This window comes from Castor canadensis, chromosome 1 (genome assembly GCF_047511655.1).
Source record: "Castor canadensis chromosome 1, mCasCan1.hap1v2, whole genome shotgun sequence".
Taxonomy (NCBI): Eukaryota; Metazoa; Chordata; class Mammalia; order Rodentia; family Castoridae; genus Castor; species Castor canadensis.
In genome coordinates this window covers 185,253,817-185,281,526 of record NC_133386.1, presented here as the reverse complement: position 1 = coordinate 185,281,526, position 27,710 = coordinate 185,253,817, and the positions used below count along the sequence as shown (strand labels likewise).

The following is a 27,710-nucleotide window of genomic DNA, read 5'->3' as shown; positions in this document are numbered from 1 at the left end:
CATATGTTTTTCTTTCATTACATATTTATAGATGTTTTACAAAAATTCAAAATACCCAGCATTGAAAGGGACAAACATCTGACCACCCCACCACTTCCCACTCAACCTGAAATATTTGTCTAATGAGCTACTTAGCATAGTTAAACAAGGACCAAAACAAATGATGGGGCCAATTAGTCATAGGGAATGAAGTGAACAGACAGATTCTGTCCTGAGAGCCACTTTTCCACCTTCATGGCCTAAGGGACTCCTACTATCTCCAATACGAAGTGTTCTTCTATCCAACCATGGTTCAAAATTACTTTGAAATGTCTGCTACTAACTTATCAAAGGCTTTTTTTCTATTTTAAGAAAAATCTTCAGTGATGTCAGGCAAAGCTCTAAGTCTAGGTAAACTCTATTAGAATTTGCACATGTTGCATTGTCTAATAGTGAAAAAAAGTTTAGGAGGCTCACGGCGTTTTTACTCAGACACTCATATTTTATTAAGTTTGAAGGAGCAATAAGAAACAGAAAATCTAATATCTAGGTCAATTTATCGTTGCTTATATAAGAACCAATTACACTGTAACATAATAGGGTAGAATTTAAAAACTTTCAAATTGCAATAAATAAAATGAGAAAAATTGTAAATATACATTGGGTGTGTTATTAACTCATTTGTCACATTTGAATATGGGACTATGAACTTTGACAAATGTCCTTTTTGGAATACAGAAATGAACTATGCCTCCTTTTCTATATATCAGAAATATTTGGAGTATTTGTTGCAATATTATGACATTCACTTGATAAAAATGATAATATATATACCAAATACACCATATTTTGTTTATGCCTTATTGGCCTGTATCAACAAATACAGTATTTCTTGGTGTTTCTGGTGTTAATGTGATTTAATTATAAGTATATGATCTGAAGTACCATGAGAGTATTTGATTGTGAGATTATAAAGTGATGAAAGAAAACTTTATATAGTTGAGATTGTCTTCAACATGAAAATAGTAGTGTAAAATATTGTCATGTAAATAATTGTTGAAAGTTGAGAAACATTAGACCTAAATATTTGATTACTGGGTATTTCCAGGAAATTTGACATCTCTAATACATGAAACTGAAGCTAAATTGTAAAGGAAGTATACACTAGAATTCTCACACAGAATTTGCCAGCTGAAGTCACATTTCCCTACACCACAATTTTCTCTTGGCATTTTTCACTTCTGCATTCCTCAGAGTATACGTCAGAGTGTTGAGCAAGGGTGTCCCAATAGTAGAAAACATGGCCACCATATTGTCCATTGGAAATGTGGTTGGAGGGCAGGTATATGTGAAGATACATGGAACAAAAAATAAATTAATAGCGATGTGGGAGGTGCAAGTAGAGAAGGCTTTCCTTCTTCTTTCTGCACTCCAGTTTCTCAGAGAATGTAAAATGAAAATGTAAGAGATAAGAAGGATTACAAAACTCAACAGGCATATGGCACCACTATTAAACACTATCAGTAGATTAATGACATAAGTGTCCAGGCAGGCAAGTTTCAACAAAGGTTCCACATCACAGAAAACCTGATCAATTACATTGGGGTCACAGAAAGGTAATTTCAAAGCCAAGAAAAGCTGTGCTGAGGAATGGATAAAAGACCCTGCTCAGGCCAGATTCAACAATGCATGATGCACACGTTGGCTCATGATGGTTGTGTATCTCAGAGGCTTACAGATGGCCACATATCGATCAAATGACATGAGGTTGAGCACTGATATCTCCATGAACCCAAAGAAATGGCTTGAAAAGTTCTGGATCATGCACTCACGGTAGGAAATGACTTTCCTCTGAGAAAGGGCATCCACAATCAATTGTGGGACTGTGGTGATAGAGAAGCAAACATCGGAAAAGAATAGGTAGAACAGGAAGAAGTACACAGGACTTTCAAGTGTTTAGCTTCTATTAATGGTCACCAAAATGAGAAAATTCCACAACAGCATCATAAAGTAAAGAATGAAGAAAATCCCAATTACTACCTTCTGCTTTCCAGTATCTTGTGTCAACCCAAACAAAATGAATTCAGTCACACTGTGGTTAGTCACTATATCTGTGGCTGTAGATAGATTGTAGTTTGAAAATTAATCTGCAGAGAGAAAAAAAAGAAACTATAAATTTAGGAGATCATGAACTATCCTCTGGGTTCCTGAGTTATTTTCTCGCTGTACTAAATCTGTCTTCAGGATGAACCCAAATCCTCTATGATGCTTTGTAAATCTGAAGATGCAGGACCTGGCAGGATTTATCTGTTGATTCAGAAATATCCTACATTGACTAAAGATTGTGCATCTGAAGAATAGGAAATAAATGTTCTTCAAATATTTTGCTTACTACCTAGATTGAGAACTGAAATAATTGACTCTTTCTTTTTACAAGTAACTTATTTGCCTCAAAATTTTCCTTTTCACATCAAAAATGGAATATAAATTAGTTACTCTAATTTATTTGGAGTTTTCAGAACAATTCAAAATGTTTACACACATTTATACAAACAAAGCACATACATTTTTTATACTACAAATTTTATTTTTTATGAATCCTGGGAAATGCTATTCCAATACATTTAGGCACAAATAATGTCAGGGAATCCTTTCTGAAGAAAATTTTATCAGTTGAGTTCACTTATTTTTGTGTCCATTATCTTTTACCCTTTTAGTATCTTGGATGAAATGTTCTTTAGAAAGAATCTATTCTAACAACATTTACCTGTGCTTCTTGTATTGTAGACATCAGTATACTGATGGCTATGATATAACAAAGTCTGGATAATACTTTGAAGTAGGCATAATTGAAAGAAACTAAACTTTACCCTACTTAGTCTGCACTTAACTTATTCCATTAGATTATTGAGCTTCTCTGCCTGTGAATTAAACATGGTATTAATTTTCTACTATGCTGTAACAGTGGTTTGTTTTATCATATATTTACTTCTTAAAATATATGTCCTGAACTTCCTATAAACATTATTTTTATTTGAAAAAAATTCATAATTTCAACATATAACTTCATGTTTCTATTTCAAGTCCTTATTTGTTGCATAAATATTTAATTTGGTTGAAATCACCATATAATTGCAGTTTACATTATAATTGTGACTTAGAATGCCTATGCCAAGTATTCTTATGTTACAATATTTTCCATAGTTTAATTATCAATTTTTTTGTGGTACTGGGTTTTCAATTCAGTGCCTAATGCTTGCTAGACAGGCATTCTACCATGTGAAACACTCCACCAGCCCTTAACTACCAATGTAATGCTATGATAACATGTAAATTTTTATGAGAAGTGTCTGTTTGACCATTTCTTCATTGAGTTATTGGTTTCATTTCCTATTTTCACACTCACACAGAAAAATTCTAGAAATAAATTTGTAATAATTTCCAAGCTGCATGATTGTTACTTAAATGAATGAAATCATCATTGTTATTAACAGGTATTAAAAGTATTTGCAACATTTTGTGATCCATATATTTTTGGCTGTACTAGAGTTTAAACTCAGAGCCTCCTGCTTGTAGGCAGGCACTCTAGAGCATTTGAGGCACTCTATCAATCTTCCATTATTAACTACAAACTAACTGTACAATATTTCATGATCATAATGAAACATGCAAAATAAATAAAAATGTGAGAATAAAAATTACCAAGTCTCCTTAAATTATTTTAATCTACTTCCCTACTCTCCTTAAACCCCTGTCAATCTAGACAGGGGTGAGGTGAACTTAGCATAACTTTATAAATATTTTTGCATATGTGTGGATCTCTGTGTTCTTTCTTAATGTAAAATGTAAGGTTTTAATATTGATGTCTTTCAAAAAAGTTGAGGTACTTATAAAACTTTTATCGTATGATGTTACTGATACTTACAAACATTAACATTTAAAATAGAAAATATATTTTAAAATTATATTATCATCTTAACATGAACATAAGCTGAAATTTTGTATTTTTATAGATTTTTTGAAAATATTGCCTCTGATCATCAATAATTTTTGTCAGGTCACTTTTAGAAATCCTGATATTTTACTAGGATGAATATCAATCTACCAAAACAGTAATGATATTTTATAGATTGTAATTATCATTTATTTTCTGTGTTTTATTTCTCTTTTTCTGTGACAGTTTTCTTTTTATGTAATTCAAGCTGTCAATTTTCCCTTTATTTACTCCATTGTTCCAAATTTTATATTTCTTTTCTAATAACTTCATGATTTTCATTTCATTAAGTACTGGAACAAAATCATCATGTATTGCTGGGATGAATGGCAACATGCCCATAAATATTAGCAACTTATTGAAATTTTAAGATAAATGTACTCAGATAATTAATTATGGAAGACACTGTGTGATATGAATTAAACGAGGAGAAGCCATTTAGATGCTACAAAATCTTATAGAATAGATTTCTCCATGGAGAATTCAAAATTATGTAAGAAGATAAAGTATAACTTTAGCTGACAAATATCGGATTCCAACCATGTTGTCTGAGATGCAAACTTTCAAAAATTGAATTAGAGTTATATTAGCTCAGTGACTTGAGTACAGTTTGAAAACACATTGCCTTGGCTCAACCCCCTTGCACTACCTGTTAGTGATCTCTTGATATGAATTATAAACAGTAAGATAAAGTACCCTTTGCAGTTGCTATGAAGGTTAAATAATTCAGTATCTGCAGAGCATATATCAGATGAGGTTCTGTGGCATATGGAACTGGAGTAGTGCCTTTCATTATGATTAATAGGACTGGCTCTCCATAAGGTTATTTCATTGTTCAAAAATACTTTTCAACTGTCAATTTACCCATTATATTGCTGTAAAACTATTTTAAAACCTGAACAAGAGCCTGAAATTGGATCAGGAGTGTGGTTCTTGCTAGTTTATTTCATGATAGTTAAAAGGCAAAAATGAGAGACCCAAATACATTTAATAAACATTGTAAAATAAAATGCTAAACATCTTGCATAACATGCATAAAATATTGAATATAAGTGACCAAAGATGAGAGGAAAATTCAATTAAATAAGTATTTGATGTTGAAAATGTTTTCTATTCACAGGTAGGAAAATCAGAGACATGCAGGGATTTGGGGTAAAAGAAATGACACTAAGCTTTAGAAAAATAAGGAAAATACTGTCCTGGGAACTTAGACAAGAAATATAATACCTCTAAACACTCAGTTTTGAAAGAGATATCAGAAAAGTGTCAAAGCAAGTTTTCTTCCTAGCAAAAGGAAATGAATGCAAGGTTGTAACATTTGGATATCTTTTCATGGGCAAAATATTAATTTTGGTGGCATATACATTCATAATATCTATTCACCACATAGAAATAAAAATCACTGAGAAAGTGATTCCTTTTAAGTGGATTTACTCAGATATTTTGAAACAGCAACAGAAAAGTGAGTAGCACTTATTCAATAAGCATTTGGGAATCTACTATGTGACAAATGCTCCTCTGAGGTCATCCAGAGTCCACATGCTTCAGAAAGCTTTCCTCATTGCCTGTGTTAGATACTATCATCATGACTTATTCTAGCTGTATTCTTGAATTTAAGATGCTGCATTATAATAAATCCACTTTTCACTCCCATTCTCTCTTGTTCTCTCTCTCTCTCTCTCACCTTTCTATTCCTATGTGTAATAATTTAAAACATTCATATTTTAAACTGTTTTCACTTTCATGATAAAGGTCACACCTTATCCATGCACATTTTCTGTAGGGCTCAGCACTGAATTCAGCAGTGTCTTCAGGCACATCTCTGTTGAATATGAAGAGCATCCGGAATTGATGGGGTGAGCTGTGATGTCAGATTTCATTCCAACACTAGGATGCCTCTGGCCACTGTCAGATCCTCACACTTTTAGGTAGAAAATAAAGTCTTTGGTACCCTTGCTCCACAATCATAATCCTTCTTTTTTATTGTAGACTTAGATTCAGCCCTTATCCTTATAGTGTTTTCTTTCTGTCCTATTTTAGATCTCTCACCTACCTCTTTGTATAAGCATTTTGGATCTGTCCCTTCAATCAGAGCTGAGATGTCTCCTCTCATGTTTTATACCCAAGGTAAGGACTAAGTAAATAATGATTTCCTACTAACTGGAGCATCATGTAGATTCTTAAAATAAGAGGCTTAGCTCAGATTCCCCATCTCAGACAGTTTTCCTCTCTCCAGACTTATAGGTTTAGCTTCTATATGCAAAGAAGACCTTGACAATGGATACAACCATATATTCAAAAGTCATAAATGGAAGAACTTGCTCCAGTGTAAGCTTGATTAAGTTTGCACTCATTCCTTTCCTTCTTTGACTTGTGGGATTTTAGATGCTCTTTAAAATTTTAACCTCATAACTAACAATGACAAAAGGAGGTCACATTGAATTAAGAAGACCATTAGTAAAATAAGTACTTGTGAAGTTTAAAAAGAAAGGTGAGGTGACTCATAATAGACTTGAGACTGTTTGTGAGCTGTGGATAGCTTGGGGGGTGGCATTTAAGCCCTGGTTTGAAGGTAGGTCACCTGTTCTCTTGTTCAGGAAATGGATTAGCTATTTGAAAAACTAAAAAAATGCAAAGGGAAAAACAAAAATGAGGGACTGTAACAAATATTTCTCATCAACACATCATTATATATGATTTGGGAAAGTATTCATTGAAGTAGTTACTAAGATATGCATTATTTGATTAGAATTCATAATGACCATTTTATGATGCAGTATATGTTTTGTGTTGAAATACAATTGGTGAATTGGTAAAGAGTGAACTCAGTGCCATAATCTTTTCAACCCTTAAAATGTCTAAAGTATGAAATCTGCCTACAGGAGCTTTGCCCTTCATACAAGATAGAATGTATTTGAGCTAGTCAAATCATAAAATGAGATGAGAGAAAAAGAAAACAAAACAATTTGGTTGAAGTCTTCTCCTGTGGTCACACAGAGCAGAGAGGAAAAGGAATAGCAAGCCAAAGCCAGAAGTATTAGGGAAATCTGTTTTTAAGGACTGCACTCTAGCTGAGTGGGTAGAGCCATAACTGCCTGGCCTCTGTCTCTAACAGGTGCTGGGTTGTGCTTGAAACCCTGCTTCACAAAGACTAAGGGTGTGTTTGGGGAAGTAGAGTAGTCTGTCTTTCATTGTTTTTTCTGAAATGCTTTTCTACGAAGAAGAAGAAAAGTTTATATTACCTGAGTAGTTAAGAATATCAAGAATTAAATCTGGTGCATTACTGTTAATAAACATATTTTTATTTAAAAAACAAAGCAATTAGGTGAGATTGAAAGAGAAGGAGGGGGAGAGAAGGGAGAGAGAGGAAAAAATAGGATTCAAGAGTAGAACTGAAATGATGTTTTAATATCTTTAGTGATTGGTCTTAGTAGGAATACATATATTGGACTCATGAATTGTTAATTTTTATGCTTTAAACCTTTTGTTGCAAACATAAGTTTTACTTCTAACATTTTAATCAAAATTGAATAATTACATGAATTTCTCCTTGTTTACATCTCAGGCAGCTAGTCTACATAATTAGACACATTGAGCTGATATATTTTTTAAAATTCTTCAACTTTTTGAAAAATTATATTTATGTTAATGAATCTTAGGGGTAAGGAAATTTTAGATTAAACCTCAAATGACTTCAGAATATTTACACACATTCCAATTTTAATGACAGTAAAAAAAATACTAAGCTCTAAAAATTATTTGGAAAGTATTATGTATGTAGCTTTTACATATTGGATAATTCTATCATGGAAGTTACTTTCAAAACATGGCATATGAGGAATCAAAATGATGGATAGCTGATGGACCCTGGAACCTTGACCTGCATAACTTCCAGTAATTTCCAGATTTTCCTGGCAGCAAAGATCAGGTAATACTCATTTTTTTCTCCAAACAAAGTTACCACCAACACCAAGGGAGCACATAATAGTTTTTATTGACCCTTAAATTAACTTTTTAAAGAGCACAACAGCCTGGAACAGGGACTGGAAACTGCTGCTGGCCCACCTGTCTGTTTCCCAGCTGGGAACAACTCTAAGCAGGGGCAGTTAGCCATGGCCTATCTGCCAATTTTTCTTTTTCTTTTTCTTTTGTTGTTCTTCTCTTTCTCTGTTAATTCCCTCCAGCCTTGGTCAGTAAAGTCAAAACACAATGCAGAGAAAAAAGAATGACAGAGACCTGCAAGCATCTGCAAGTACCTGGACCCACCATAATTCATGCAAACACAGAACATTTGATTGCTGCATGGCTGCACAGATCTCTCTCCAACTTAGTGTGCCTGCAAACTCTTCAACAATAATGCACCTCAGAGAACTGTAGAAAGAGAGTTGCTGCAAGCATCTGGGAAGATTGGGACCCACCAAACAAAAGTGGACACAAAACCTCTGTGTGCCACCTGCCTGGACTACCCTGTAGCTGATCTGTTCTCAAACAAGAAAATCTGCTAACCTGCCAGGTGAGCACAACACAATGTTTGGGAGGGAACCTCATATTGTAGCACCACTGTGGAACCAATTGCAATACCTCTGGAGAAACTGGCGCCAAATACACAGAAGGAATATTTCACCTGTCTGTTGGGGAGGGACAGAATACAGAGCTGAAGAAAGCCCTGTGGGGGTGGAGCCACTCAGCAGCCCCTGTGAGGGAAATAAGGTATTGCACTGCCTTGGAGAAACCAGGAGCAAGCTGAAACTGACAGTTTTACCAAGAGACGAGTGAGTCTAAAGAAAGAGGTTTTTAAGAATGGTGAAGCAAGGTTTTGAAGAAGACTTTAGAAGCAAGGTTTTAAAGAATTGTAAAAGAGTAAGGCCTTAAAGAATAAAGATAGAGAAAAGAAGCAGAGTAAAGAGAAGAGATCAAGAGAGATAAGAAGCAATGAGGTCCTTGTGCATTTCCACCTGATTGGCCTACACATCTGATCCCACTTTCTGTCTGTCTGTCTATCCTTTGTTCTTCTGAATCTCCTGTAACCACCCAGTTGGGCCTAGTTAGGTTCAGTAATAAAAAGGGAGTGACCCCTTAATGAACATTGATGCAAAAATCCTCAACAAAATAATGGCAAATCGAATTCAGCAACACATCAAAAAGATTATTCACCACGACCAGGTAGGCTTCATCCCAGGGATGCAGGGGTGGTTCAACATATGAAAATCAATAAACGTAATAAACCACATTAACAGAAGCAAAGACAAAAACCACTTGATCATCTCAATAGATGCAGAAAAAGCCTTTGATAAGATCCAACATCATTTCATGATAAAAGCTCTAAGAAAACTAGGAATAGAAGGAAAGTTCCTCAACATTATAAAAGCTATCTATGACAAACCTACAGCCAGCATTGTACTTAATGGAGAAAAATTAAAACCATTCCCTCTAAAATCAGGAACCAGACAAGGATGCCCACTATCTCCACTCCTATTCAACATAGTACTGGAATTCCTAGCCAGAGCAATTAGGCAAGAAGAAGGAATAAAAGGAATACAAATAGGTAAAGAAACTGTCAAAATATCCCTATTTGCAGACGACATGATCCTATACCTTAAAGACCCAAAAAACCCTACTCAGAAGCTTCTAGACATCATCAATAGCTATAGCAAGGTAGCAGGATATAAAATCAACATAGAAAAATCATTAGCATTTCTATACACTAACAATGAGCAAACGGAAAAAGAATGTATGAAAACAATTCCATTTACAATAGCCTCAAACAAAATCAAATACCTAGGTGTAAACCTAACAAAAGATGTGAAAGACCTCTACAAGGAAAACTATACACTTCTGAGGAAAGAGATTGAGGAAGACTATAGAAAGTGGAGAGATCTCCCATGCTCATGGATTGGTAGAATCAACATAGTAAAAATGTCGATACTCCCCAAAGTAATCTACATGTTTAATGCAATTCCCATCAAAATTCCAATGACATTCATTAAAGAGATTGAAAAATCTACTGTGAAATTTATAGGGAAACACAAGAGGCCACGAATAGCCAAGGCAATACTCAGTCGAAAGAACAATGCAGGAGGTATCACAATACCTGACTTCAAACTATATTACAAAGCAATAACAATAAAAACAGCATGGTACTGGCACAAAAACAGACATGAAGACCAGTGGAACAGAATAGAGGATCCAGATATGAAGCCACACAATTATGAGCAACTTATCTTTGACAAAGGAGCTAAAAATATACGATGGAGAAATAGCAGCCTCTTCAACAAAAACTGCTGGGAAAACTGGTTAGCAGTCTGCAAAAAACTGAAACTAGATCCATGTATATCACCCTATACCAAGATTAACTCAAAATGGATCAAGGATCTTAATATCAGACCCCAAACTCTTAAGTTGATACAAGAAAGAGTAGGAAATACTCTGGAGTTAGTAGGTATAGGTAAGAACTTTCTCAATGAAACCCCAGCAGCACAGCAACTAAGAGATAGCATAGATAAATGGGACCTCATAAAACTAAAAAGCTTCTGTTCATTAAAAGAAATGGTCTCTAAACTGAAGAGAACACCCACAGAGTGGGAGAAAATATTTGCCAATTATACATCAGACAAAGGACTGATAACCAGAATATACAGGGAACTTAAAAAACTAAATTCTCCCAAAACTAATGAACCAATAAAGAAATGGGCATGTGAACTAAACAGAACTTTCTCAAAAGAAGAAATTCAAATGGCCAGAAAACACATGAAAAAATGCTCACCATCTCTAGCAATAAAGGAAATGCAAATTAAAACCACACTAAGATTTCACCTCACCCCTGTTAGAATAGCCATCATCAGCAACACCACCAACAACAGGTGTTGGTGAGGATGCGGGGAAAAAGGAACCCTCTTACACTGTTGGTGGGAATGTAGACTAGTACAACCACTCTGGAAAAAAATTTGGAGGCTACTTAAAAAGCTGGACGTCGATCTACCATTTGATCCAGCAATACCACTCTTGGGCATATACCCAAAAGACTGTTACTCCAGAGGACCTGCACATCCATGTTTATTGCGGCACTATTCACAATAGCCAAGTTATGCAAACAGCCAAGATGCCCCACCACTGATGAATGGATTAAGAAAATGTGGTATCTATACACAATGGAATTTTATGCAGCCATGAAGAAGAACGAAATGTTATCATTTGCTGGTAAATGGATGGAATTGGAGAACATCATTCTGAGTGAGGTTAGCCTGGCCCAAAAGACCAAAAATCGTATGTTCTCCCTCATATGTGGACATCAGATCAAGGGCAAACACAACAAGGGGATTGGACTTTGAGCACATGATAAAAGCTTTAGCACACAAGGGAGGGGTGAGGATAGGTAAGACACCTAAAAAGTAGCTAGCATTTGTTGCCCTTAATGCAGAGAAACTAAAGCAGATACCTTAAAACAACTGAGGCCAATAGGAAAAGGGGACCAGGAACTAGAGAAAAGGTTAGATGAAAAAGAATTAACCTAGAAGGTAACACCCACGCACAGGAAATCAATGTCAGTCAATGCCCTGTATAGCTAACCTTATCTCAACCAGCAAAACCCCTTGTTCCTTCCTATTATTGCTTATACTCTCTCTACAACAAAATTAGAGATAAGGGCAAAATAGTTTCTGCTGGGTATTGAGGGGGGGAGCGGGAGGGGGTTGTGTGGGTGGTAAGGGAGGGGGTGGTGGCAGGGGGTAGAAATGAACCAAGCCTTGTATGCACATATGAATAATAAAAGAAAAATGAAAAAAAAAAAAAAGAAGAAGTAACAACATTTGCAAAAAAAAAAAAAAGGGAGTGACCAGAAACCTAAACCTAAGTGAACAACCATAAACCTAAGCAAACTCTAGGTTCCTGGCTTTGCTACTCTGCTGGCGCCAGGAGGCTTCCCTCCCCACAGGGCATGGAAGCCCAGCGTTCCCCACTGTCCCTGACAGCAGAGAGTCCCCAACTTCCCTGTCAATGAGCAAGAATGCCAGATTTCCCACTGAGGGCAAAAAAGCTATAACCAGCCACTCTAAAGACAGATAGCACCAGAATTCCCATGACCCCTAGGAACACAGAAGCCCAGTGCTTCACACTGCAATTCCCTGCAAGAGAGTCATGTCTCTCCTGTCCACTGCAATTCATTACAGGAGAGTCACATCGCTCCTGTCCAAGAACTGGAATCCCAGTTCCTCTACCGAGTGGCAATCTGCTACCCTGCTAGTGCAAGGAGGCATAATTCCACCGTGCACAGAGATCCAGCACTCCACACAGCAACTGCAGGAAAACCCTTGCACCACCATCAAAGAGTGGAAACTCCAGCCCCTTCACTGAGGGGAGAAAAGAGGTAATCAGCACCACAAGAACCTTGCAAAGGGTTATATATCAAGCATATCCCTCTCTGAGGAATACTGATGATGGTGCTACAAGAAAAAAAAATAAAAAATGCAAAACACCAACTAGAAAGGCAAAAGAGATTAAAACCCTAACAAAAACAGAATGAAACAGTTAGTCAATAGCTCTTCATCAAAGGCCAATTCCACAACTTAGGATCAAAACAACTGTGTAGACGAAGATCAATTAAACAATGAATTAAAAAATAGTAAAAGTGATTAACAACCTCCAAGAAGAAACACAAAAGTTAGTAGATGACCTCAAAGAAGAAGAGAATTAACAATTAAATGAGCTCAAAGAGAATAAAAACAGACAAATGACATTAAGAAAACTATCCAGGATATGAAAGAGGAAATCAATAAACATTTGGAAACCCTGAAAAATAATCCATCCAAAATAAACAACTCAATATCCCAAATAAATATCACAATCGAAACCTTGGTGAACAGAGTGAATCAAGTTGAAAACAGAGTATCAGGAGAAGACAAAGTAGAGGAATTATACCAAATAGTAAAAGATTATGAAAGAATGCTAAGAAAATATAAATGGACTATGTAAGGTATCTGGGACACCAAACATATGAATCATGGGTATAGAAGAAGCAGAGGAGATACAAACTAAAAGCATTGATAACCTATTCAAAAGAATGATAGCAGAGAACTTCCCTAAGTGAAAGAGGGATGACCCAGGTGCAGGAAGCTTACAGAACACCAAACCATCAGGACCAAAAAAGAAACACTCCCAGACACATTATAATCAAAAACACTCACACAGAACAAAGAAAGAATTCTGAAAGCTGCAGAAGAGAAAAAAACAGTCATATTTAAAGACAAATCTATTAGAATAACAGTAGATTTCCTAACTCAAACTCTAAAACATGAAAGTCATTAAAAGACATAATTCAGGATCTGAAAGAAAGCAACCATCAACCCAGATGTCTACCTAGCAAAACTATCCTTCCTAAATGAAGGAGAAATTAATACCTTCCATAACAAGGAAAAACTGAAGGAATTTGCAACCACCAAGCCAGCACTACAGAAGATACTTGAAGAACTTTTACAAATAGAAGGAGAAACTAGAGTGAGACAGGAATATTCAAGAAAGAATAAACCCTTCTGAGCAAGCAAACCAGTTAAGAAGGAATAGGTAAAATGAAACAATAGGGGAACAAAAATGACTGGAAACAACAGGCACCTCTCAAATTTAACACTGAATGTAAATGTAAAGGGCCTCAATGCCCCAATCAAAAGACATAAAATAGTAAGTTGGATTAAAAGCAAGACCCAACCATAAGAGGTTTATAAGAGACTCATCTCACTAAAAAGAAAAAAAACATTGGCTTATATTCAAAAGGCAGAAAAAAGTTTTCTAAGGAAATAAAAATGCTTGTTTATGCTCTCTATATACAAGCAGGAGTAACTATACTCATATCTGACAAAGTAGACTTTAGATTAAAAGCAATCAGAAGACACAATGAAGTCACTTTATATTAATGAAAGAAACAATTCATCAAGAGAAAATATGAATCCATAACATATATGCAACAAACACAGGAGCACCCATCTATATTCAAAAAACTCTAATGAAGAGCACACCTACACACTAACACAATGATAGTGGGATACCTGAGTACCTCACTGTCACCAATAGATAGGTCATCTAGAAAAATGATCAGCAAAAAAACTTCAGAGCTACTCAATACATTAGACAAAATAAACATGGCTGATATCTACAGAGTATTTCACCCCAAAAGTGGGCAATGCACATTCCTTTCAGGAGCTCATGGAACTTTCTCCAAAACTGGTCATAATTTAGGACACAAAGCAAGCCTCAACAAATTTAAGAAAATTAAACTAACCCTCTGAATCATATCAGATCACAATGGAATAAAAGTAGATCTCAACAACAAAAGAAACCCCAGAAATTATTCAAACACATGGAGACTGAATAACACACTGCTCAAAAACCAATGGGCAACTGAAGTAATAAGGGAAGAAATTAAAAAGTTCCTAGAAGGCAATAAAAATGAAAATATAACTTACAAAACTGTGGGAACACCAAAGGCCATGCTAAGGGGAAAGTTTATAACTATAAGTACCTACATTTAAAAAGCCAAGAGCTCTCAAATAAACTAATGATGCACCTGAAGCTCCTAGGAAAACAATAACCAACAAACACAAACCCAGCAGACTGAGAGAAAAAAATAAAGATCAGGGCTGAGATTAATGAAATTGAAACCAAACCAATATACAAAGAGGGAGAAGACCAAAATTAATAAAATCATACATGAAAAGGGGACATAACCACAAATACCGATGAAATCCAGAAGATCATTAGAAGAGTACTTTGAAAACATATTCAAGTAAACTGGAAAATCTAGATGAAATGGGTAAAATCCTAGATGCATATACCAACCAAAATTGAACCAAGATGACATTAACCACCTAAATAACCCTACTACATGTAATGAAATTGACGTAGTAATAAAGAGTCTCCCTACAAAGAAGAGCCAAGGACCTGATGGATTCGTGGCCAAATTTTACCAAATCATTAAAGTAGAATTTTACCAAATCATTAAAGTAGAATTTCCTGTTTTCCAGGAAATAGAAAGACAAAGAACACTATCAAACTCATTCTATGAATCCAGCATTACAAACATTCCAAAAGCTAATTAAGACATAACCAGAAAAGAGAATTATAGACCAATATCTTTAATAAATATAGATGAAAAGATTCTCAACAAAATACTGGCACATAGAATTCAGCAATATGTCACAAAAATCGTGCACCATAACCAATTCAGATTCATTCCAGGCATGCAAGGACGATTCAATATACATAAATCCATAAATGTAATTCCACATATAAACAGAACCCAGGACAAAAACCACATGATCCTCCCAATAGATGCAGAAAAAGCCTTTGACAAAATCCAACAACCTTTCATGATAAAAGCTCTGAAGAAACTAGGAATAAAAGGAATGTTACTCAGCATAATAAAGGCAGTATATGACAAACCTAGAGCCAACATCATACTAAATGAAAACAACTAAAACGATTCCCCTTATTGTCAGGTCTGTCTGCTTTCTCCACTCCTATTCAATATAGTTATGGAATTCCTAGCCTGAGCAATAAGACAAGAGCAAAACTGAACCAAGATGGGATTCAAGTAGTAAAGGAACTAGTCAAATTATCCCTGTTTGCAAATGACATGATCTCATACCAAAGAGACCTGAAAAAGTCTACCAAAATACTATGAGACATCCCCAAAACCTGCACCAAAAAACTACTAGAAATCATAAACTCTTTTTGACAAAGTGGCAAGATACAAAATTAACCTGCAGAAAACAGTAGCTTTTCTATATACCAACAACACACACACTGAGAAAGAAATAAGTGAGAACAATCCCATTTACAATAACCTCAAAAATAATGTAGTACCTTGCAATAAGTATAATGAAAGAAACCAAAGACCTTTTTAATGAAAACTATAAACCACTGAAGAAAGAAATTGAAGAAGACCTCAGGACATGAAAAGGCTTTCCATGCTTATGGATTTGGTAAAGTCAACATTGTGAAAATGACCATACTACCAAAAGCTATTTACATGTTCAATACATTCCCTATAAAATTCCAATGACATTCTGCACAAAAATAAAAATAAAAAATCATGAATTACATATGGACACAAAAGACCTAAAATAGCGAAAGCAATTCAGAGCAAAATGTCCAATGCTGGAGGCATTACAAATTATACTACAGTGCCATAACAATAAAAGCAGCATGGTATTGGCACAGAAACAGACAGGAAGATCAATGGATCAGAGTAGAAGATCCAAACATAAACTCATGCATGTATAGCCACCTGACCAACTGATCTTTGACAAAGCAGCCCAAAACACACAATGGAGAAAAGACAAGCTCTACAACAGATGAGTCTTTATAAATTTCAAGATGCCAGAACCCTGAAAGATACATCTATTGATTCAAAAACACACTGCAATAACCAATGCTTTTTTTTTTTTTTTTTTTTTTTGCAGTATTGTGGTTTGAACTCAGGGCCTACACCTTGAGTAGTTCTGTCAGCCCTTTTTTATGAAGCGTAGAGATAGGGTTTCGTGAACTATTTACCTGGGCTGGCTTCAAACCAAGATCCTCTTGATTTCTGCCTCTCAAGTAGCAAGGATTACAGTTGTGAGTCATGGGAGCCAGGCTAATGCTTTTCCATTTGATAAATTAGTAATGAATGTCCTTCAAATATTTTGATTATATCCTAGATTGAAAACTGAAGAGCTTATCATTTTCTGTTACAAGAACTTATCTACTTTAGCCATTTTATAATGAATCTTAATATTTTCTTGATGTTATTTGGAGTTTTCAGAAGAATTTAAAACTTTTACACACACATATATACCCATAAGCACACATATTTTCATGTTAAATATTTTATCTCTTAGCTGAATTATGAGAAACACTATTACAATACAACTAGTCAATAATAATGTTGGAGAACCCTTCCCGATGAAAATCTTTTCAGTTGAGTTCACTTAACTTGTGTTCATTATCTATTACTCTAATATCTTGGATAAAATGTGGTTTATAAAGGTTATTTTGACAACATTTTCCCTATGTCTATTGTAGTCAACACATCAGCTTAGTGATGGCCATCACATTAAAAAGTCTGGATAATACTTTGAGGTAGACATATTTGAAGGAAAATTGTCTTTACCCTATTTAGTCTACTCATAAACTTATTCCATTAGATTATCAAGGTCATCTGCCCATGAATTGGAAATACTATAAAATTTTTAATATGCTTATATAGGGTTTTTTATCACATATGTCTATCTTAACATATAGTTCCTGACTTCCCCAGAATATTTATTCTAAAAACACAATTTTAATTTGATAAACAGTACATAATTCCAACCAAAATTTTATTTTTATTTTAAGAGCTTATTAATTGCATGCACAGTTGATTTGATTGACGTCACCATATAATTGCATTTTACAATATGATTGTGACTTAGAATTGATACACCATCTATTCTAATGTAGTTATACTTTTCATAGTTCAATAGATAATTTAAACTGCGATAGCATATATATTGTGTGAGAAGTGTCTGTTTGACCATTTCTTCATTGAGATATTTATATTGTTTACATTTTTCACACTCATAAATAGTTCTACAAATAAATTTGTAATAATTTCCAAAGTGTAATATTTTTACTGGAATGCAAAAGATCATGAACATTGTAAGGTATTCAAAGTATTTTCAGCATTTTGTGCTCCAGTAGTAACTATACCATAATTACACAGTAATTCCTGATTATGATGAAACATGCAAAGTAGAAAAAGTGACAAGAAAAATTAACATGACTTTAAATGATTTAAATTTACTCCCCTACTCTCCTGAAATACCTGCCTTTAGATTTTTGTATGTATTTCTGGAAACATTTAAATATTACTTTCCAAATATTTTGATCTCTGTGTTCTCTTTTAATAAACAATTAGGACCAAAATTTCAACATTGATAATTTTGATAAATGTTGAAACACTTACCAAAAAAGTTATCTGATGATGTTACCGTATTACATACATACAAAAATTAACTTTTAAAATGCAAAACATGTTACATTTACAAAATTATGTCTTATCATATTAACATTACCACTATCTAGCAATTTTTATATTTTTATACATTTTCTGACAATATTGACTTCTGATCATTTGTCGTTTTTGTCTACCACAATCATAATTACACTTTATAGATAAAAATTTTGAATTGGCATTTCTGTATGTTTTGTTTGTGTTTTGGTGGCTCTTTTTCTTTTCACATAATTCAATCTGCTAATTTTAACATTTTATATATTCCATTGTTTCAAAATATTAAAAAATTTTATGTTTTTTCTAATTGTCCATAATTCCATGATTTTCTTTTACATTGACTATTGAAACAAAATTATCAGGAATTATTGGGATAAAAGGAAAAATGACCACATTTATTAAATACTTAACTGAGTTTTAAGATAAATGTGGTAAGATCATTAGTTTTGTAAGACACTGTGATTTACACTTAAAGGAAAAGAAAGCATATAGAGACTATAAATTCCTATATAATAGATATGTCAATGAGCAATTCAAAATTATGTAAGGAGATATAATATAGTTTTAGTTGAAAAATATCAGATTTCCAACCAGGTTCTCTGAGCTGCAAATGTTCAAAACAAGGGTCAGATGTGTATAAGCTCTGTGACCTGATCATAGTCTGAAAGCACATTGCCTGAACTCAAACCTCATAACACTAACAATTACAAGTGACTTGATATGAAAAATAAACACTAAGATAATGTACTTTTTAAAGTTGCTAGATTATTCAATATCTATAAAGTATGCAGTAACTGCAGCTCTGTGGCATGTGCAATTGGAGTATTCTCTTTCATTACAATTAGTAGGACTGGCTTTTCATGAGGTTATTTCACTTTTAAAAAGTATTTGCAACTGTCCATTGACCAATAATATAGCTGTAAAACAATTTTAAATCATGAAGTCCCTTTTCAGTGTGTCTGAAATTAAATCAGCATGTGGATCTTGCTAGTTTTTATTTTCATGGTAGTCAGAAGGTTGGAATAACAGATCCAATTTTTGTTAATAAATATTTTAAAACAAAATATATAAAAGCACATAATAATTTGAATATATGGGGCCAATTATGAGAGTGAAATATAATTAAATAAATCTTTGGTTATGAAAAAGTTTGCCATCCCAAGATATAAAAATCAGGAACGTGAAGTGATATAGGATAAGAGAAACGAAACAAAGCTATAATGAAAATAAGAAGAAAAATGGATTATTAGGCACATAAATAACTAATTTGAAGCTTGTAAGTCTACAGGCTCCAAAGAGACATCAGAAAAGCTTGGAAAAATAAATAAGTTATCTTCTCGGCAAAAAAGAAAATATGAGATTTTCACTTTTTAATTTTTTCATTGGCAAAGTATAACCTTGGAGTCATAAAATATGTAAGAGAAGTTTTAAGAAGTATTTGCCACCAAGGAATAAAAAACACTGAGAAAAATTTAATTTAACAAATTTTTTGTTCTTAACTTTGACACAATTGAACTTTGAGCTTGTTCATAAGGAAAAGACTGCAACCTTTAACATGTCTCAAAGCCCACTAACAATAATTATCTCTCCATTCCCTACATGTAGAAAGTCAGTGGAAAACATAAAACAGTTTCACTATGGATCATCTAAAATATACTCTGGTCTGCAGGCATTTGAAAGACCATGCACCAACACCTGCAGACTTGTGAGTTCAGAAGTGTTCATTGTCAACTCTTCTCTGTGGGGGCAACAAAATTATATAACTTTCCCCTCTGATAGCAGAATTGCTTTTATACTCTCAAAACAGAGAACCTAATTTTTTTGCATAACATTTAGTCCTAATTGAATTCAAAATAAAATGTTTCACACAATTTAGTGGAAGAAAAATAATATGTAACTTTGAGTAATATGATGTGAGTTTTCATCGTTATAATTATTAGACCGTACCAACCAAAATTTCATGTTGCAATTTCATACTTGACAATTTTATCAATGGCTGATCCTAAAATCTTTTAAGTAGATTCTGACATGCACTGGTTGATAAATCTGTTCTCTGTCTCTATTTTTTTTTTCTGTAATGGGGTTTAAACTCAGAGCAATGGCTTCCTAGGCAAGTGCTCTACCATTTGAGCCATGCTAGCAGTTCAGTGTCTAAACAAGGATCAAGTTCAGGTACTCCTTCTTTTCTTCAGTTTTTCCATCTGACTCTCTTTTTACATCCTTCCTGTCATTTGAAAATGACCAGAGGGACTTTAGAAATATAGTGTTTCATACATATAATGAAATGACAATTGTTTCTCCAAACATAATAGTTGAAACAGTCACCATGGTTTTCAATTTTCCTTTTCCTATGCTACCATCTTGCTTTCCAATTGTTCTCCCAGTGCTCTGCACTTTCCAACTCTATCAAATCCTGACACATTCCGTTCCTCATAAATATACTTACAGTCTCATTCTCTCAATTTTCTTTATCTCCTGAATTCTGATGACTTTCCGCTTCTCCTGTGTCATTCCCTCTCCATTTCTCTGAGTGTGCGTGTTTGAGTGTGTGTGTGTGTGTATAACTTTATGGAGATATGTATTTCCCATGTATGACCTTTACTCTTTTAAAACTCAACATCTCCTTTTCATTTTATTTGTATGTTTTTAGGGTAAGTTGGCACTATTGTGTTAAATGCATGTCAGATTATGCTGGGAAATATAGTTTAACAAAGATGAGTTAGAGAAGATTCAGGTCCAGACTCCAAAACTTTGTGCTCCATGGAAATCTCTATAATATCCATCCACATAACCATGAAAAGCATCTCTGTCCAAGCATCCAAGGGGAAGGAAAATAAACTCAGGAAAACATAAGCAGAAAAACCATTAACACGTTCAGAATATGGCATGGCTGTCAGATGGATGCAATCCCCAAGGACCAATCAAAGATATCAGCATTTTGTATGTATACTTGAAAAATAAAAGTGAGGATGAGATAGAAAGTTTAGAAAAGGATGAGCAAAGTCAGAGGCAAAGGAGAAAATATGATTAACAAAAGTCAGAGCATGAAGAAGAACCACAGTATAAACAGGGAAAATGCCATCATGTAAGAGTGAGCAAAGCACCTTGGTAAAGATAAAGAGTATTTCTTCTAGGACATCACTAAAAACTCCCCACTGGCACCTAATATTATCTTACTCCAACCCCACAAAGAGGATGCTGCAATTTAAGGTAATAATAGGTCCTAAATAGCCAACACAGGTATCATCACTATCAGGATATTATCATCAATATCAATGCAAACTGATTGTATATGATCCATTTGCATCCTTAAATTTGTCCTGACCTCAGACTTTGCAAATAAGATATGTGGAGGTATTGAATACTACACAACAGAATACTTCACTTGCCCCAGATTTAGGTCTGAGACACCACTGCATTAAGCAGAGTATAATGCAAGTTGGAAATATTGGTAATATTTCATCACTGCAAGAAGTATATCCCTGAAGCATCAGTTTCTCATTACTTAGATGGAATCAGATTACAGTGGCTGCCCTTAAATCTTGTTCCAAATGGGAAGCAAGAGAAAGGAAATGGTCAGTGAGTTTGAAAACTTACCTTTTGTCTTGTAAATAAAGATGTTAAATCCATCAGGAAATTAATATTTTTCTTTTTTTGAATTTTGATTTCTGTAAAGATGAATTTTGTGGTGTATTTGCAATATGTAAATTATACTTCAGATTCCTCTACTCTTGCGTTCTGTTGCAGATGTTATGGAAAGAGAAGATACTTCACAGACAGGCTTTCAAAGAAGACCTGAGTTAGATTGTACCAAATGATCTAAAATACTGACAGAAAATTTTTTACTTCTGCTTTTAGAACCTCCTACAAAAAAAAATTATTTTCACATTTCTGAATAGAATCATTTTCAAGTTCAACCCCATTGCACAAGAGCATTCCCAGAGAGAAAATGTGAACTAAATATGTTTTTTTCATCACAGATTTATAGAGGTTTCATAAATGTTCACAAATGCCTAGCTTTGTGAAAGACAAACACCCCACCACTCCCACTCAACCTGAAGGACTTGCCCAATGAGCTACTTAGCATAGTTAACCACAGGGCCAGTTAGTCCCATGGAAAGGAGTGAACAGGCAGATTTTGTCCAGAGAGCCACTTCTCCACTGTGCCTGTCCTAGCACCCTAGCCATTTCCAGTTGTATCCAAGCGTGCGTCAAAATCACTTTCCAATGTTGACTACTAACTTACGAAGGCTTGGGCAAAGCTTTGAGCCCAGGTAAAGATTCAAACAAACATGATATAACAGAATTCTGAGTCCATTATTAGTGTATATGGAACTTTGGTCAGCTTTCTTAACTTCCTGCAAAACAGTGGATTTCATTTTAAACTTACCTATACAGTGCACTTTGAAAATAATTGACCTTCCATTTTCCTCTTTGTCCCCTCCATTTTCTGCTCATTCCCTTTTTCTTCCCCAATTGTCCTCCTTCTATTTTATGTCTTCTTTTTGACAGTCTAGATTCCATATAGGAGACAAAACATGATACTTGTTTTTCTGAGTCTGACTTACTTAGCTTAACATGCTCATCTCCAATTCCATCCATTTTATTGCAAATGGCAAGACTTTTTTCTTGTTCTTATTAAGAATAAAACTAGACTGAAGAAAGTACATGAGATGGAGTTAGCCTGAAGTCAATCATAGCTAAACCTCATCTGTAAGATTTAGGAATGAAAATTATGGGAGAAAAAATATCCTTCACTTAGGGCCTGGCCTGGTACCAGACCCCTGTAATTTTAACTGTTCAGAAGATAGAGTCATGAGGATCTTAGTTTGAGGTCAGCCCAGGCAAAAAAGTTAGGCAGACACTATTTTCAAAAAAAAAAAAAAAAAAAAAAACTGGGCATGATATTATCCCACTATAATCCCAGCTAAACAGGATTTAGTAATTTTCTGAGAAAAATTCAATTAAAGAACAGGCCTAGATATTCATAGTGATTTATTATTGTCAAAAATGATCACATATTTATAAGTTTAAAATAACTTACATTTACTTTTTCAATTTCTTCAGCAAGGAATCTGAGTATGGCTTATCTGATAATTTCAGTCATCTTTGAAAAGGGTATAATAGATTTTCATGTGGTCTCATCTTAAGGATCAATAGATAAAGAGTCATTCCCAAAGTAACCTGCTTCTGTTTAGTGTATATTAATTGTAAGAAGATATTTTATTTTGATATTTCCATTACACTCATAAAATGTATTTTGATCACTTTCACCCACTCTTCAATGCTTTCTTAGTAGTCCCTTTTTTCATTTTAGTGTGTTTCATTATTCTGTTCTCAGTCATTCATCTAATGTACTTCAACCCCACCCTCCCCATGCTTTACCTCTGTCCCCACTACTTTTGTTTGTACCACAGCCATACAATTCACCTTTTATATTCATGATACATTTTTAAGTCTTGAAACTGCATAGGAGAAAAAAATCCTACAATATTTGTCTTTTTATGTTTGGGTTATTTCACTTTTTTTGATGATCTCCATTTCCATTAATTTTCCTACAAGTGATACAATTTCATTCTTTATATTTTTCTTCTTTTTTTGGTTGGTACTGGGATTTCAACTCAGGGTTTTGTGTTTGCAAATGGGTGCTTTACCCTTTGAGCCACACCTCTAGTCCATTTTTGCTTTACTTATGAATTATTTACCTTGGCTGGCCTTGAACCACAATCCTTCTGAATTCAACCTCCCAAGTTGCTAGGATTAGAGGCCTGAGCCTCTCATTCTGGGGAATGAAGTAATATAACATTGAGTGCATATAGCACACCCTTTATCCTTTCATAGGTTTATGGGCACTGAGCTAAATGTCATAGATTGGCTCTTGTGAGTAGTACTATAAACATGATTTTGTAGGCATCCCTATTGTATTTTGACTTACATTCTTTTGGACATAAGCCCAGGAGTGATATAGAAAGAAGTATCATGGAATAGTTCCATTTTTAGTGTTTGGAAGTACCTTCTCAGTGATTTTCATAGTGGTTGCACTAATTTACATTTCCACCAAAAGTGAATAAGGGCTCCTGTTTTCCCTACATTCTACCAGAATTTATTGATATTTCTTTTACTGACAATTGCCATTTAGTTAACCATTTATTTCTTTTGGTGTGTAATTTTTTAGCTCTTTATATATTCTGGATATTAACTTCTTTTCCAACAAATAATTTTCAACAATTTACTCCCATTCTGTAGACTCTTTATTCTGGTAATTGTTTCTTTAAAGTGCAGGTTTTTAATCTGATGCAATCTCAATTGTCAATTCTTGATTTTATATACTGAGTTACTACAGTCCTGTTCAGAAAGTTGTAGCCTATGCCTATATCTTCAAATCTTTGCCCTCCATTTTCCTATAGTAGTTTTATATTTTCAAGTTTCATATTAAAGACTGAGATCCATTTTGAGTTGATTTTTGCATAGATTGAAAGTAATCTAGTTTCAGTCTTGTACATGTAGTTATCGAGTTTTCCCAACAACATTTGTTAAAGAGGTTGTCTTTCCTCCAAGGTATATTATTTGTACCTTTGGCATAAATAAGATGACTTTAGCTGTATGGGCTTATTTCTGAAATTTCTATTTTATTCCATTGATCTTTGTGTCTGTTTTTGTGCCAGCACTGTGTTAATTTTTGTTATTATGGCCCTATAGTGTATTTTGAAGTTTGGTCCTATTATTTTTACTCAGGATTGCTTTGTTATTTGGGTTTTTTATGTTTCCATATCATTTTATTATTGATTTATCTATATTTGTGAAAAATGACATTGGAATTTTTAATGGGGTTGCATTCAACCAACCATTAAATTGCTTTCATCATATAACTATTATCACAATATTAATTCTTTTTATTTTATTGTTTTCTTCAATCTCTTCATTTATTTATAATTTTCATTGTAGCTGTGTTCTTCCTTCTGAGTTAAGTTTATTCCTAGGTATTTTTGAGGCTATTGTGAATGGGATTGTGTTATTGATTTTTTTCTCACTATGCTCCTTATTGGTATATAGAAAAGCTACTGATTTTATATACTGATTTAGTATCCTGCTATGTTCATGGAAATTATATCAGATCTAAGAGTTGTTTGTGGAGTATTTAGGATCTTGTAAGTATAGGATAACATCACCTGCTAAAAAGGGACAATTTGATTTCTCTCTTTCATAACTATGCTCCTTTTATTTCATTCTCTTGCTGCATTTCTGTAGCTAAAAGTTCAAGTACGATATTGAATGAAGTTAGACAGAGTGCAAACTATTGTCTCATTCCTGATTTCAGAGGATATACTTTCACTTTTTTTCCCCATTAAGCAAAATGTTGGGTATAGATTTGTCATATATATGCTTTATTATGGTAAGGTAGATTTCTCCTATTCATATTGTCTTCATGGCTTTTTTCATGAAATGGTATTGAATTTTTTCATTTCTTTGCTTCTGTTGAAATGATTGTGCAATTTTTTGGCCCTGGTTCTTTTATGTTCTCTATTATGTTTCCCAATTTGCTTATGTTGAACCATCCTTGCATCCCTTGAACTAGGAAGCAATTTTATCACAGTGTGGTTTTATTCAGTTGACTCATAATTTATTGAGATTTTTTACAACTATGCTTATCAAGGATGTTGTTCTGTAACTTTTTGTTCTTTTATATTCTGTCCTCATCTAGTTTTGGTATTAGGGTAATACTGGTGTCATAGAATTAGTTTAGTAGTATGCTTTCTCTTTTGAACTTATGGAATAGTGTGATGAACATTAAGTCTTTGTTCTTCTTTAAAGGCCAAATATAATTCAGCAATAAGTCCATTTGGTCCTGGGCTTTTCTTCACTGGGGACTCTGTATTACTACTTCAACCTCATTGCTTGTTATAGTTCTATTTATGATATTTATTTCCTCCTGGTTCAATATAAGTGATTCATATGCATTTAATAATTTGTCTATTTCTCCTAGGTTTTCCAGTTTGTTAGAAGATAAGTATTCAAACATTCTCTAATTATCCTCAGAATTTCTATAGGGATTTGTTTGATATCCCCTCTTTTCATCTCAATGTTTGCTAATTCAGTTCAATTCATCTCTCTATTTCTTTTGGTTATTTGGCTAAGACTTTGTCAATCTCATTTAACTTTTCAAATAACCAAAATTTTGTTTCATTTATTCATTGTATTCCTCTTTTAGTCTCCATTTCATTAATTTCAATTCTGATCTTTATTATTTCTTTTGAAATCCTGCTTCTGAATCTGTCTTGTTCTTATTTTTTGTAGACCTGGAGGTGCACCATTTGGTTATTTATTAAGCTGAAATAAGTCATGTTTTCATTTTCATTTGACTAAAGGGATTTTTCTATTCTACCCTTTATTTCTTCAGTGGTCCACTGATGTTTTCAAAGCTTATTGCTTAGTGTTCACATATTTGAATATTTTCTGCAGTTTCCATTGCTGTTGATTTCTAGTTTGATTCCAAGTTTACATGGTTTTTCAAAACTCATTTCTTCTCAGGTTGTTGGAATGATGGTCCACTTCCTCACTACATGTTTGTGGCTCTTTGCTGGGCATCTCCAAGGAAAAGTTACAACCCAGAAGCTTGAATTATCACAGTCAGCAAATGAGAGAATTTGTTAGCAAGAAAGAAATATATTACAGCCCTAATAACAAAAATTATTGTATATAACTTTCTTTGTGGGATGAGAACCATAGAAGTTCAGATTAATACAGTGGTTACTTGAGAAGAGGAAAAGTGCATGGGAAGGAGCAGGGGTGAAGACTGATCAACAGAAAATGTTATTTCTTGATAGGAAGAAGAAGCTCCAGTTCTGGTATGACAGGGTGAAATTAATAAATAGTAAAGCATTACCTATCTCAAAATAGAAGACAGAAATTTGAATGCATTCACTATAAAAAACTATAAATACTTGATATGATTGATTGCTAATCATCCTAACTTGATCACTACAATGTATATGTATGAAGAAAAGGGGTCCCAGTAGTATAAAACATGACTCCCTCCTTGTTCTCTGGAAATGCTGCTGGAGGGCAAGTGGCTTTGATTATAGGTACATGGAATAAAGAATAAAATGATAACAGTGATGTGGAAGGTACAGGTAGAAAGGGCTTTTCTTCTTCCTGGACTCTGGTTACTCAGAGTATAAAAGGAAAATGTCGGAGATAAGAAGAATTATGAAATTCACCAGGCATTTGACCCAACTATTAATCATCATCAGTGGATTGATAACATAAGTGTCCATTCAGGTAGGTTAAACAAAGTTTTTGTTTTATAGAAAAAGTGATAAAAAACAGTGGGGCCACAGAAGGGTAATTTCAAAGCCAAAAATACCTGTACTGAAAAATGGATGCAAGACCCCACTCAAGTCAGATTCACCAAGGAGCACCAGATGTTTACTCATGATAGCTGTGTATCATAGGGGCTTAAAAATATCCACATACCAGTGCTGAGGGCCAACATCACTATTGCAGTGTCATCCCTGGGCTCCAAGGTCTGGCCCTTCTTACCTCTCATCTCTTGAGACCAGACTGAAGCTCAAGAGTCAGGTTGATGGAGGAGAAGTTTGAAAGGACTGGGGCACCAACCACTCTCAGGGTGCTGCTGCAGTGTGATGTGCAGGGAGGCCTTGGTAGCCTTCATGACCACAGATCATGTGACCCTGGCTTGCAGAACTGGTTTCCTGTAGC

At 34.3% G+C, this 27,710-nt stretch overlaps 1 pseudogene; it reads right to left on the bottom strand.

Moving 5' to 3' along the window:
- Positions 1-1,176: 1,176 nt before the first annotated feature.
- On the bottom strand, positions 1,177-27,663 carry LOC109703303 (olfactory receptor 4C11-like; annotated as a pseudogene).
- Positions 27,664-27,710: the final 47 nt, after the last annotated feature.